The sequence below is a fragment of the Wasmannia auropunctata genome, unplaced genomic scaffold (assembly GCF_000956235.1).
Source record: "Wasmannia auropunctata unplaced genomic scaffold, wasmannia.A_1.0 LD334327.1, whole genome shotgun sequence".
Taxonomy (NCBI): Eukaryota; Metazoa; Arthropoda; class Insecta; order Hymenoptera; family Formicidae; genus Wasmannia; species Wasmannia auropunctata.
In genome coordinates this window covers 43,189-53,971 of record NW_012028563.1, presented here as the reverse complement: position 1 = coordinate 53,971, position 10,783 = coordinate 43,189, and the positions used below count along the sequence as shown (strand labels likewise).

Genomic DNA, 10,783 nt, shown 5'->3' with positions numbered 1-10,783 from the left:
CACACACACACACACACACACACACACACACTTTCTTCCTTTTTATTGCTTTCTCTCCATAATAATATATAACGTCGACGATGACCCATTATAGTGATAGCATCTAATTGATGCAATTAACATGCTGTCCGCACTTCAAATAAATCGTCACAATTATTACGCATGCAGTGTCACGTCGAGTCATCTACTCATTGCGGGGTGCGCCTTTCTTCTTAATCATCTACGCCTCAATTCTTCTTAATCGTCCTATCTCATACAGCTGTTTAAAATACATAAATATATTTTCTAATATCTGTGCATGGAATTTAAAATTTATATTTTGCGTAAAAAATTTTAGCTCTATATATTTACTATCTTTATTTCAAAAAATTTCTGTTTACGGATAGTACTAGTTTCGTATTTCGCGATGAAGAGCGTACAATATCCTTTTACGAGAGCTTCTTTTGCTTTTTGGGATCGTGCAATTAGATCGGCGGTCGAAATTCCATATGGGGAGCAAGGACATAATAACCTCCGTGGTGCTCAACGCCTCACCAAGGCGATGATTCATCGTCACGAGACGTCGCGTGCACGATTAAGCTCATTGAAAGCGAGATTGCCTCGTGACTTCGATGATCGGACGCGCGGACTACGATAATCGTCGCGCGAGCGACGATCGAGCGTGAATGATGATGTTGATGACGATGATGATGATGACGAATCCTGCAAGAGTTCCACCCGAACTGGAACTTCGACAGGTTTTATTTACGTACGACTCAGCTGGAAGTCGTAACTCGATTGTGAGAGTTGTCGAAATTATATATCATTATTACAAAGTGACCTCTATTAAACTAGTCCCCCCACCAGCGCCAAATTAATGTTTAAATAGTTAGAAATTAAATCCTCATTAGGTGCTCGAATCGTTTGGTAGAAAATTAAAAAAATATTGGGGGGGCTAGCTTAACATTAAGTTAGCCCCCCCCTCCCAAAAAAATAAATATTTATTGCGTAAATGAAAAAACAAATGCAGCAGAATTAAGTGCTAATTAAGTGCTCCAAGAACAATAAAAATAATTCAAAAATATATTACAGAACTTAGATGTCAGTCAAACGGTCGCTTATAAGAGAGAAATTATGCTAAATAATTAGATGCTTCGACAAAATTGGTATTAAAATGTTTCTTTTTTAATTAGGTGCTCGTTCCGTTTGTCAGAAATTCTAACTTAAACATCAATCGCACTTCTCTCTTGTGAGCCAACCGTGTGATCGATGTTTAAGTTAGAATTTCTGTCAAAAGGAACAAGCACTTAATTCGGCGACTCGGTATCTTTAAATAATATTAAAAAAGAAACATTTTAATACCAATTTTGTCGAAGCATCTAATTATTTAGCATAATTTCTCTCTTATAGGCGACCGTTTGACTGACATTTAAATTCTGTAATATATTTTTGAATTATTTTTATCGTTCTTGGAGCACTTAATTAGCACTTAATTCTGCTGCATTTATTTTTTCATTTACGCAATAAATATTTATTTTGTTTGGGAGGGGAGGCTTAATGTTAAGCCAGCCCCCCAATATTTTTTTAATTTTCTGCCAAACGGTTCGAGCACCTAATGAGCACTTAATTTCTATTTAAAAATTAATTTGGCACTGGTGGGGGGCTAGTTTAATAGAAGTAAAATGAGCTTCAAATGTCGTAAACATCACTTGCGACTTATGCATTTATGTGGTGATTGTTTATCATCAACTCAATGAATCACTTTTATCGTATGCAATTAAAGCACAAGGTGGAACGTGTCCTGGCATAAACATTTCACATTAAGAATTCGCATAGTAAAAGTTTTGCCAACGATTATCAACATGTGGTGGATATAAAACAGGCTAGCCATTAATAGATTTGAAGACGACATCAAACTTGTTTAATGGATCCGGTTAAAAAAAAATTTTATTTGACTATGATAATTTGTAGAATCAGACAGAAACTCCTTCGCGGATAATAAAATTGGCTCTAAATTTGCTTCTCTCTGGTATTTCTTTTGTATAATTCATAAAAATAATTTATCACACAATTATTTCTAAGGAATCGTAAATTTCAAGTTCTTTAAATGTTTTTTGCCAAAGCTTCATACAAATAAGTAAATGAGGATATTAGGCTTTGAAATAATAAATCAAATAATTAAATAAATGCCTTTTAAAGCCGACGCAGTTCTTGTAGCGTAAATATACTTTTATTATAAATTGCAGTAGACGTTTTGACCCTTGGATTGGGTCCTCCTCAGTACACATCTTAACAAAGTATAATTCAATAATAAGTAATACTGCATCTTTTACGTTCTAATCTACAAAAAAACATAAGACAGTATCTGATAACATAAAAAAATATATGACTTGCACCCTCCATATCCTACGATTCTTTTCTCTCTATATTCTTTTAGTTAGGAGTTATAATCTTTAAAAATAATTATCATAATTATATTTTTAAAGATCGTAACTCTAAATTATTTAGATAAAAATAACTCTCACAGTTCTCTCCATATTAAGAAATGTTAAGAAATAATTACAAACTAGCTTTGCAATAATAAATTTTACGACATATCGAACGCTTAAACTGGTTTACATTTAGAAAAATTTGATTAGATTGCCTGGTAATAAATAACAAAACTCACGCGTAATTTTTATCGAGTCAATACCACCTCTGGGACAAGCCACGCTACGAATCAATATTCTGGAACTTAACGAATCGTTTGTATTAAAGACAAAACACGAGCAGGTATCTCTCAAATATTCGATGCATTCGAAATTGCATCTCGCTAGCAGACAGGAGAGTGACATGTTTCTCATTTCGTCTAATCACAGTCGCATTATTATGCCGTTCCGGCACGAGCTAACATAGCGCGGATTGCTCCATCAGTCATAACTGTCCCAGGACAAAGTAACAACGGCGGATGAGCGTGCATATAGCGACGGAAAGAGTTGTATAATGTGCGGATCCCAGCCTAGAAAACGTGGCGAGCCACTCTCATCAACCTGGTTCGAAAATAGAAGAAACTTCTCGTTCCTTCTCGTCCCTGCTTTCGTGATCCCGGCGACTGCGAGATGCTGGCCCAATGCAAGCCCAATCGGTTTCTCCGTTTTACTTTATAATTTTTCATTTCACTTTTTTCTCGTATGATATAAGAACTCGAGTTTGCCGCGTTTTCTGTTTGTTCGACTATTATTAAATATCAAAAGTCCTTTGTTTGTTTATCAAAAATCCTTTAATTGTATTGTTGGTATCTCATTTGCGTAAATCGTTCGCCAATTAATGAAATCTCAGAATCTTTTGGTTTTAATTTTACAAAAATTGTATAAAAGATATTTGAAAGCGCGTATTTGTTAAATGATATAAATTGGCGATATGATAACAATCGCGATCTCTGTTTCTTTTGCTTTTCTCAAGTATTCCTTAGAATAGTGAAAATTTTTCTTAAAATTTCCTTTCTTTACATAATTTTTCAAAATTTCTACATAAATTTCAAAATTTTTATAAAATTTTATAATTTCTTAGGCTCTACAATACATCATTCTACAATACACTGTATGTCGGATTGTAAGCCATAAGTCGTAAAAATTGATCAATCACAGCCGAATGTAAAAAGATTTCGATTAGTCAGTTCTTACGGCTTACAGCTTACAACCCGACATACGTATTGTAGAATGGAAAATTTCATGGATTTTTTACGAATTAGGTAGAGCACTTTTCATAAGTATTGAAAAAGATCTACATTGTTTCTTGAATTTGATGTGAATTCTAAAATATTTTAAGAGTTTTTAAGATTCTCATTATCTATAATTTTGGAAGAAAACTTTATAAAATTTGTACAAGTTTAAAGTATTTTTTTATAAATTTTCATAAATTAAAAATATTTTAAACTTTTTAAAAAATAACATAAAAAAATTTTCATCATCAGATTTTATACAAATTTTCGTAAAGAGAAAAATAAATATTATTTAGTTTTATTATTTCCTCCAATTTCGCACAAACCAAAAAGCTTTATCTATTCGCATTTATCGCGCTGACAGATAAATTTTTGTTGCCTCGCATGCATTCCACCGAATGCCCGATGCAGGACTCGAATAGTAAATATTATATCTTGCTCACCAATTCCTGCACAAATAATTTAGCGCAATTTTTTTACAAACAACAAAAAATCTCGACAGTTTATTGCGTAACACAAAAATCGGTGTTTAATGATCATGTTGCCGGCAAACCGCAAAGGTAAACGCGTACGGGCAACAAACAGCGCGCCCGGCGTGACATTTAAGTCACGACTGATATCACAATCGAGGTGAAAAAAAAAGGTGATTTTCATTCTACAATAACTTAACGCCATTGTAATGTATATGTCATTGTATATGTATGTCTATGACTTGCTTTATCTTTGACAAAGGATACAACACTATTACAAATCGCTATTACAAATCCCATCTTTCAGTTCTCACCCATATAAAAATTCATATACGTGATCCATATTAATGAGAAACGTAAAAAATTTTGTACTGTCGCAAGACCTTTCGCGGTTCAATATAATTTCTCTTCCTTCTTTCAAATGTGCGAGAGAACGATCAGTCTCTTTTAGATGAGTGCAGATACTGCGGATTGTTGTAATTTGTCGAAATAATCGTAGAGCATGGTAAGTCGCGGTCCGGAATCCGGCAGTTCTGGCACGGCGCGCGGCCGACGAATCCGGCCGGCGTGCGAATGTGCGATCCACGCGCATAACGATCTATGTACGTACATACCTAGATTCCGAATCGATCGTTCAACGCGCACCACTCGCGCGGACGGCAGCGTGGCCGTGGCCGCGCACGAGCCGCGACCGTACCCACAGTCCGCACCTCGAGCTCTGAACTCCTCTCCTCCGCGCTTCTCCTCGACGTACACACGTTTCCGGCCGGATTTCACGTCACGGCAACGTCGGAGAAGATACACGGATGACACGCACGGGGTGTGTTTACGTTATTCCGTAATTACTTGTGTTATACTCGCGACTCGAAAGCGATGCGCGGCGATCGTGCGCGTGAGAGCAACGCCGTTGACAAACTGACTGGCCAACAAACGAACGGGGCGAACAGGCTGCTTCGGCTTCCCTTGGGAAACGACGTCCACACATTTCGCTCATTCGCTCGCTCGCTCGCTCGCACGTTCGCACGTTTGCCGCGCTTCGGTCGGAGGGACGAAGAGAGACGAGAGAAAGGAGTAGCGGGAATAGAACTTTCGCGACCGGCCGGCCGGCCGGCCGGCCGGCTTGAACAGCCAATCGCGTGACTCGACCCGGGTCTCCCCGAAGCCCGGAGCGAGTTTACTCGCTCGCGCGCCGGCGCCGTCGTCGTTTTCGCAATCGACGTCTTTATAAATATTTTTACTTTTTAAATTTTATTTTAATTTTTGTTGTTTCCTTTTTTATGCCCTGGTGAAAGAAGTTCTCATATATCTCATATTTTTTCGAGCCGAATTTTTTCCATATTTTAAATTTACGAGAGATTTCTGAAAAATATCTTAAACTTCTTCAGATTTTATAAGTTTTCTTTGAAAATTATAATTAAATAAGAAATCTTAGAACATTTCAAAATTCATGAAGAATTCTAGAAAAGATGTAAATTTAACTTTTTCAGTATTTTCGAAAAGTATTCCAATTCGTAGAAAAATCTGTGAAATTTTCAAAAGGTTGTATAAAATTATACAAAAATTTCCTGAAAAATTCTGAAAAATTATATAAAAAATTCTAAAAAAAATTTTCATCAGCGTGTATACTGTATATTTTTTCCCTCCTATCCTCTTCCTATTTTTTCTGCGTGTTCTTTTAATACATTTCCGCGTTAGAACTCAGCACAATAAGAGAAAATAAGGAACAAGGAATTGAACATAAGGATTAGGCAAAGGTCAGAAGACAAAACATCTCATTGTCTGCCTCTGACTTTTGCTTAATTCCTAATATTTATATTCTCTGTTTCTTCCTTTTATTGTATCTAATTGTAAGACTTTTACGCTGTCTTATCATTATTTTTTTCTTTATATTACGCTACTGTTCTTTCATATAGAAGAGTATGCATATCTCTAGAATATCTCTAGAATAAAATAAAATGCCGTCATTACACTAGCTGTGTTTATTTCATTTAATGTTCAATGAACGCAAATATATATGCACCAGCACGTGTATTATATAAAATAAAATATATAGGTGACGCTTGGTTTCATTTGCAAACTATTCACGTATGAAAAAGCGCATGTAAATCCGAACCACTGCAGATATTGATTTTTTTTGGGTCACTCCCCGCGCGTTGTCGACAACGAGAATAAGGAAATGCGCTGCACTATAGCTGTGTACGCTAGTATTTTCGTTATGGAATGAAGAGAAATATCGAGTTGTATGTATACGAGTGTACTATTTATTGCACTTTAAAACTTCCTCATATTTCGTCCGCGAGCAGCGTTCGTGACACGACGCGATCGCATTTTGCCATGCTATTTCAATAACTTTCCAGTGTGCAAATACAGCACGTGTACCGATCTCTTCGTGGCGGACAGCGAATTGGGTCGGTCATGGAAGACTCGGTCGAAGTTCGCGAATTCTCCCCACGCCTCTGGCTTTTTAATGAATATACATCGCACGCTCAAATCCGTTTGTCCCATTTTTTCACTCGTCATCTTGTGCTATCAGCCGGTATATGTAGATTACCGGACGGCGTATGGCGCGCCGATCACGTATGCATGCATTTGCAACAAGTATTCCGAATACCTCCACTTTGTAAACTGCATATGCATTTATGCAAACCGCACAGGATCAACGTAACGGTCGTTTATATGGCGTAGCTTTTATATCGTCCGGGGAAACAACCCCGATTACTCTCTTCTGCGCAATATTCCAAAAGTTCGTAAATTTTATTTTAGGCCGGACGCGGATACATACCGCAACTGCTATCGTAGAATTTTTTCATTTAGATCACTAGTATCTCCCCTCCCTCTAAATTTCTTACAAGGATAAAATTCAATATTTTGTTACATCCTGAAAATAATATTAGACCTTTTATTGCGTCATCCGTGTTGCAATCTTAAATACAAGAACAGCTTCTAAACTTCTTTTCAAAATTGTCTGATAGGATTTACTATATTTATCCCGTCCTTCACAACTAAATTCTCATTCTCTTTTTTAGAAATTCTAAATTTTCATTTTTGCAAAATCAAATCAATTTTTACTTTTGATATCAAGATAGTGATGATCGTGGCGCACGAATTGCATGATTGCCAAAGACTGATCTGTGAATGATGAAATCCAGTTAGAACATGCAATTTTATTCGATCGCTACTTCTCGGAAGGCAATGGCAAACCATCAAAAATATCTTTGCCATAAAAACCTCCCTTATAAATTTTTAATGAACTATGCGTTACTAAGGCTCCTTATATCTATTAGAGGCACACTACAGATATATGTATAGCTTATTATCCATCAGAAGGAGCAGACAGCGGTCTTATAATATTCATGTAAAGAACTAAAATACTATATACAAAACCTTCAAGGAACTGAGATTCTCTTGAGAAGTCCTACTGCTCCATATAGAAGTTGAAAAAATTAATGAAATAATGATGTTAGGATATGTTATTTGTCCAGAAGCCAAACCTGCTAAGAGAATGTATTGCAAACTGTGTGTTGCATATCATGTCAATAGAACTTGACAGCAGTTGGACACTGCAGTCTGCTATTTTTCTATTATTGGAAGAAATGTATCAGAAAACGAGCAGACTCTGCGACATCATCATGCTCCATTCCTGTTGCTATATATTATACTAGCAATATTATTACGGTAGAAACTAAACATAAAGAAGGCACAGTGGATAGAAATCTGCTCTATATAATCATGATCAAATTTCCTGTTGGCATACTGCTATAGCATTTTGCTATCTAGGTGGTTATTTTAACAAAGAATCGCCTTGCTTATTACGCGAAGAAATCAAAATTAGTAGTTCATATTAGTAGCTCATATCGAACAAATTTTCGATTTAATGCATTACTATACTGTAATCTCGCTTGCCTATACCATCACCTGAATGAAGCCTGATCAAAAAGTAGCAGTTCTACTCTTCCCAATGCTTTAAAATATTATACAACGTGCCTTACACGTAACGACGTGCGCGCGCACACACACATTCATCTCTTTTTCTCTGAAAAATTAAGCATCTCGATGGGAAAATCTGTCAAGATGCTCGTTGAATAATAATACACGCGAACGATATCACAGCAAGGTCAACAATGCGTTAAATGCATCCTCGAACGCCGTCACAAATTGTTATCGATTAGACAATAAAGAGCATACTAGCATAGATCGTTTACGACACGTCAAATTGTCAACAACACTCGCTCCGGCCAGTCGATTTTTTATACGATCGATTCTCGATACTTGAATTAATTCGTGTACTACCAGTATTACATGTATATACATGTGTCGCGCGAAGACTCGTACTCATTTAATACTTCTCGGTTAGTAAAGTTCTGCCTATAAATCAATTACGAAACAGTGACATCGGGATTTAAACGTGACAAAAATATTTTTCAAATAAAATGCCTAGCTTTAGCCGTCGCTGATTTATCACTTTCGGTAAGATATCCTCCCGCCAGGAATTTTTTCGGAATTGCTCATGCTCCGAGATGAGTATGACGTCAGACGGGAGAAATGCATGGATCGTGAAAGGACGCCGTCGGAGATGGTACGAACAAGCGAATATTAATATGTCCGTTTAATGTGATACATGAGGCATGATGATACTATCGGCTTGGTAAAGACAGTAACCGTTATATTATTCGTGATAATAATAATAATAATAATAATATATAATATGTATATATAATATATATATATATATAGCTCAACGTACAAACTATACCTTAATAAATTCTAACGCAGGGTGTTATTTTATATACACAGCCTTAGACCATGTGCTGGCCTAGGTACCGATTCGTAGATCGGCTCCAGATTCGATTTCTAGGATTGGAGCTTAGGGACCGATCGGGATCCTGCGTTCCTACGCAGCGCTGCAGATCCTCTCCTCGACTCTCTCTCGATCGACTTTTCAGCCGCGCGAAACATGTACCGATACGCTATGCTACATCCCTATTAACTAATTATCGACATTTATACATAGTATAACCAAGTTTCTCATATTCGCACACTCGCACGTACACACACACGCATGTACTCCGACCTGCGACACACTGATAAGGCTATACGCAAGGATCCTTCAAATCGACAATTGTTCTCTAGCTCATCTGGTGCATCGGTCATGCTCGTCCAGTATAGGATAAGAACATAGCGATTACGTATAAAATCAACCAAAAATTGTTATTGGTATTATATGTATAGTGGCACGTAACATTTTAATATAAAACTCCTTTCCAAGTTGCATAGTGATTGTATAGTGATTAATTGCGGAATTGATTATCCGTATGCATCGTAGTATAAATGGTTACATATATATCATCGCATCGTGTGTACTTTATCTTAACCAGGTTCGAAATCGCTTTCCATTTTTGATCACGACTAAGGATGTGCCTCCCTAAAATTAAATGCACTTGATAGAAATAACATTTCCGATCCGTTTTATATAAAACATAAGATCAGTCCGTTAACGCCCATCTGGTATTCGTATTAATAAATACTTCTTGCTTCTCGATCCATTTCTTCTTTACTTTATTGTGGTATCATCTTTTGGATCCAATTATTGGCCATTACTAAGGTGAAAGATTTTGGGCGCTAACGGATTGATCACATACAGACGCTTGAATAAAATGTTTCCAGATGCAAGAATAACTCGGGGAGACTGCGAGAATCCGCGAGGGATCCGATAATCTGTTACATCAATGCTCTGCTTAACCCTTTCGCCTTCTAATAGCCTAAGACTGCATCTACAGTCTATGGTTTTAAAATACATGCTTGCAAAGTTCTTATAAAACGTTCGTTTGTATAATCGCGCGCGCGAAAGGGTTGAAATGCTAAACCGTGAGTATACCTATAATTCACAAATCCAAGTCGAGGACCAAAGAATCCAGTTATCTACGGATCTAGCAGCTTGCTGTTATAATCGACATCATTATAGTTATAACAGCCTCGTCTCGTTCAAATGTAAAAATCGTTCATTGCACATTTCCTACTTTCCTCGGGGAGGTATCTGTGTATTAGAATTTCTTCCATGCACGGAGAAAGAAATCGATTGACATTATTACAAGCTCGATATACAAAATACTTCAAAATCCAGATCTTCACTAAGGATCATCGAGTGCTCTAGAAAATATTTGTATTAGTCTGACTCTTCTAAATCCACGAGAGTAATATTTAATAATTTATATCTTCGCATATATAAATCCCTTTTTGGGAGAAGCGTTCCTTGGAAAAATAAAAAGTTAATCTCTGAATTTCGAGGCAACACTATATAATGCATTTGCATTGCAAAAGGCGAAATTTATCAAATGTTAAATCAAATTCTATAAAAAAGAAAAGATTCTATAAAATTCTTCTCATGCTATAGTAAAGGAACGAAGTTTGTAACTGTTTATTTTCACATTTAATTCGGTTAAAAATTTGTGTTGAAGCGCTAATAACACGTCAATTAATCACACATGGCTAATTTATGTTTTCGGGAAACTCGCTAATTATAAGAATAATTACAAATCTGTAATAGGATTGGAGAGGAGTCATCTGTACACTGGGTATGTCAAAAATTGTATAATCAAGAACAAGATGAGATCAATTATGATTAAGTCAGCTAAGT

At 36.4% G+C, this 10,783-nt stretch overlaps 1 protein-coding gene and 1 long non-coding RNA gene across 3 annotated transcripts in view; one reads left to right on the top strand and one right to left on the bottom strand.

Annotated features, from left to right (window-relative positions):
- The window catches only part of LOC105458775 (band 3 anion transport protein), a 39,668-nt gene extending 34,625 nt beyond the window's left edge, over positions 1–5,043 (bottom strand). For both annotated transcript variants that reach the window (XM_011704315.1, XM_011704317.1), the window contains exon 1: positions 4,764–5,043. The gene's annotated coding sequence lies outside the window, so the exon portion shown is untranslated. The remainder of the gene's footprint in view (positions 1–4,763) is intronic.
- Positions 5,044–6,178: 1,135 nt separating this feature from the next.
- LOC105458774 lies at positions 6,179–9,426 on the top strand. The gene is made up of 2 exons (XR_975576.1): positions 6,179–8,794; positions 8,944–9,426. It is a non-coding gene; the product is annotated as an uncharacterized LOC105458774 (long non-coding RNA).
- The last annotated feature ends 1,357 nt before the right edge of the window (positions 9,427–10,783 follow it).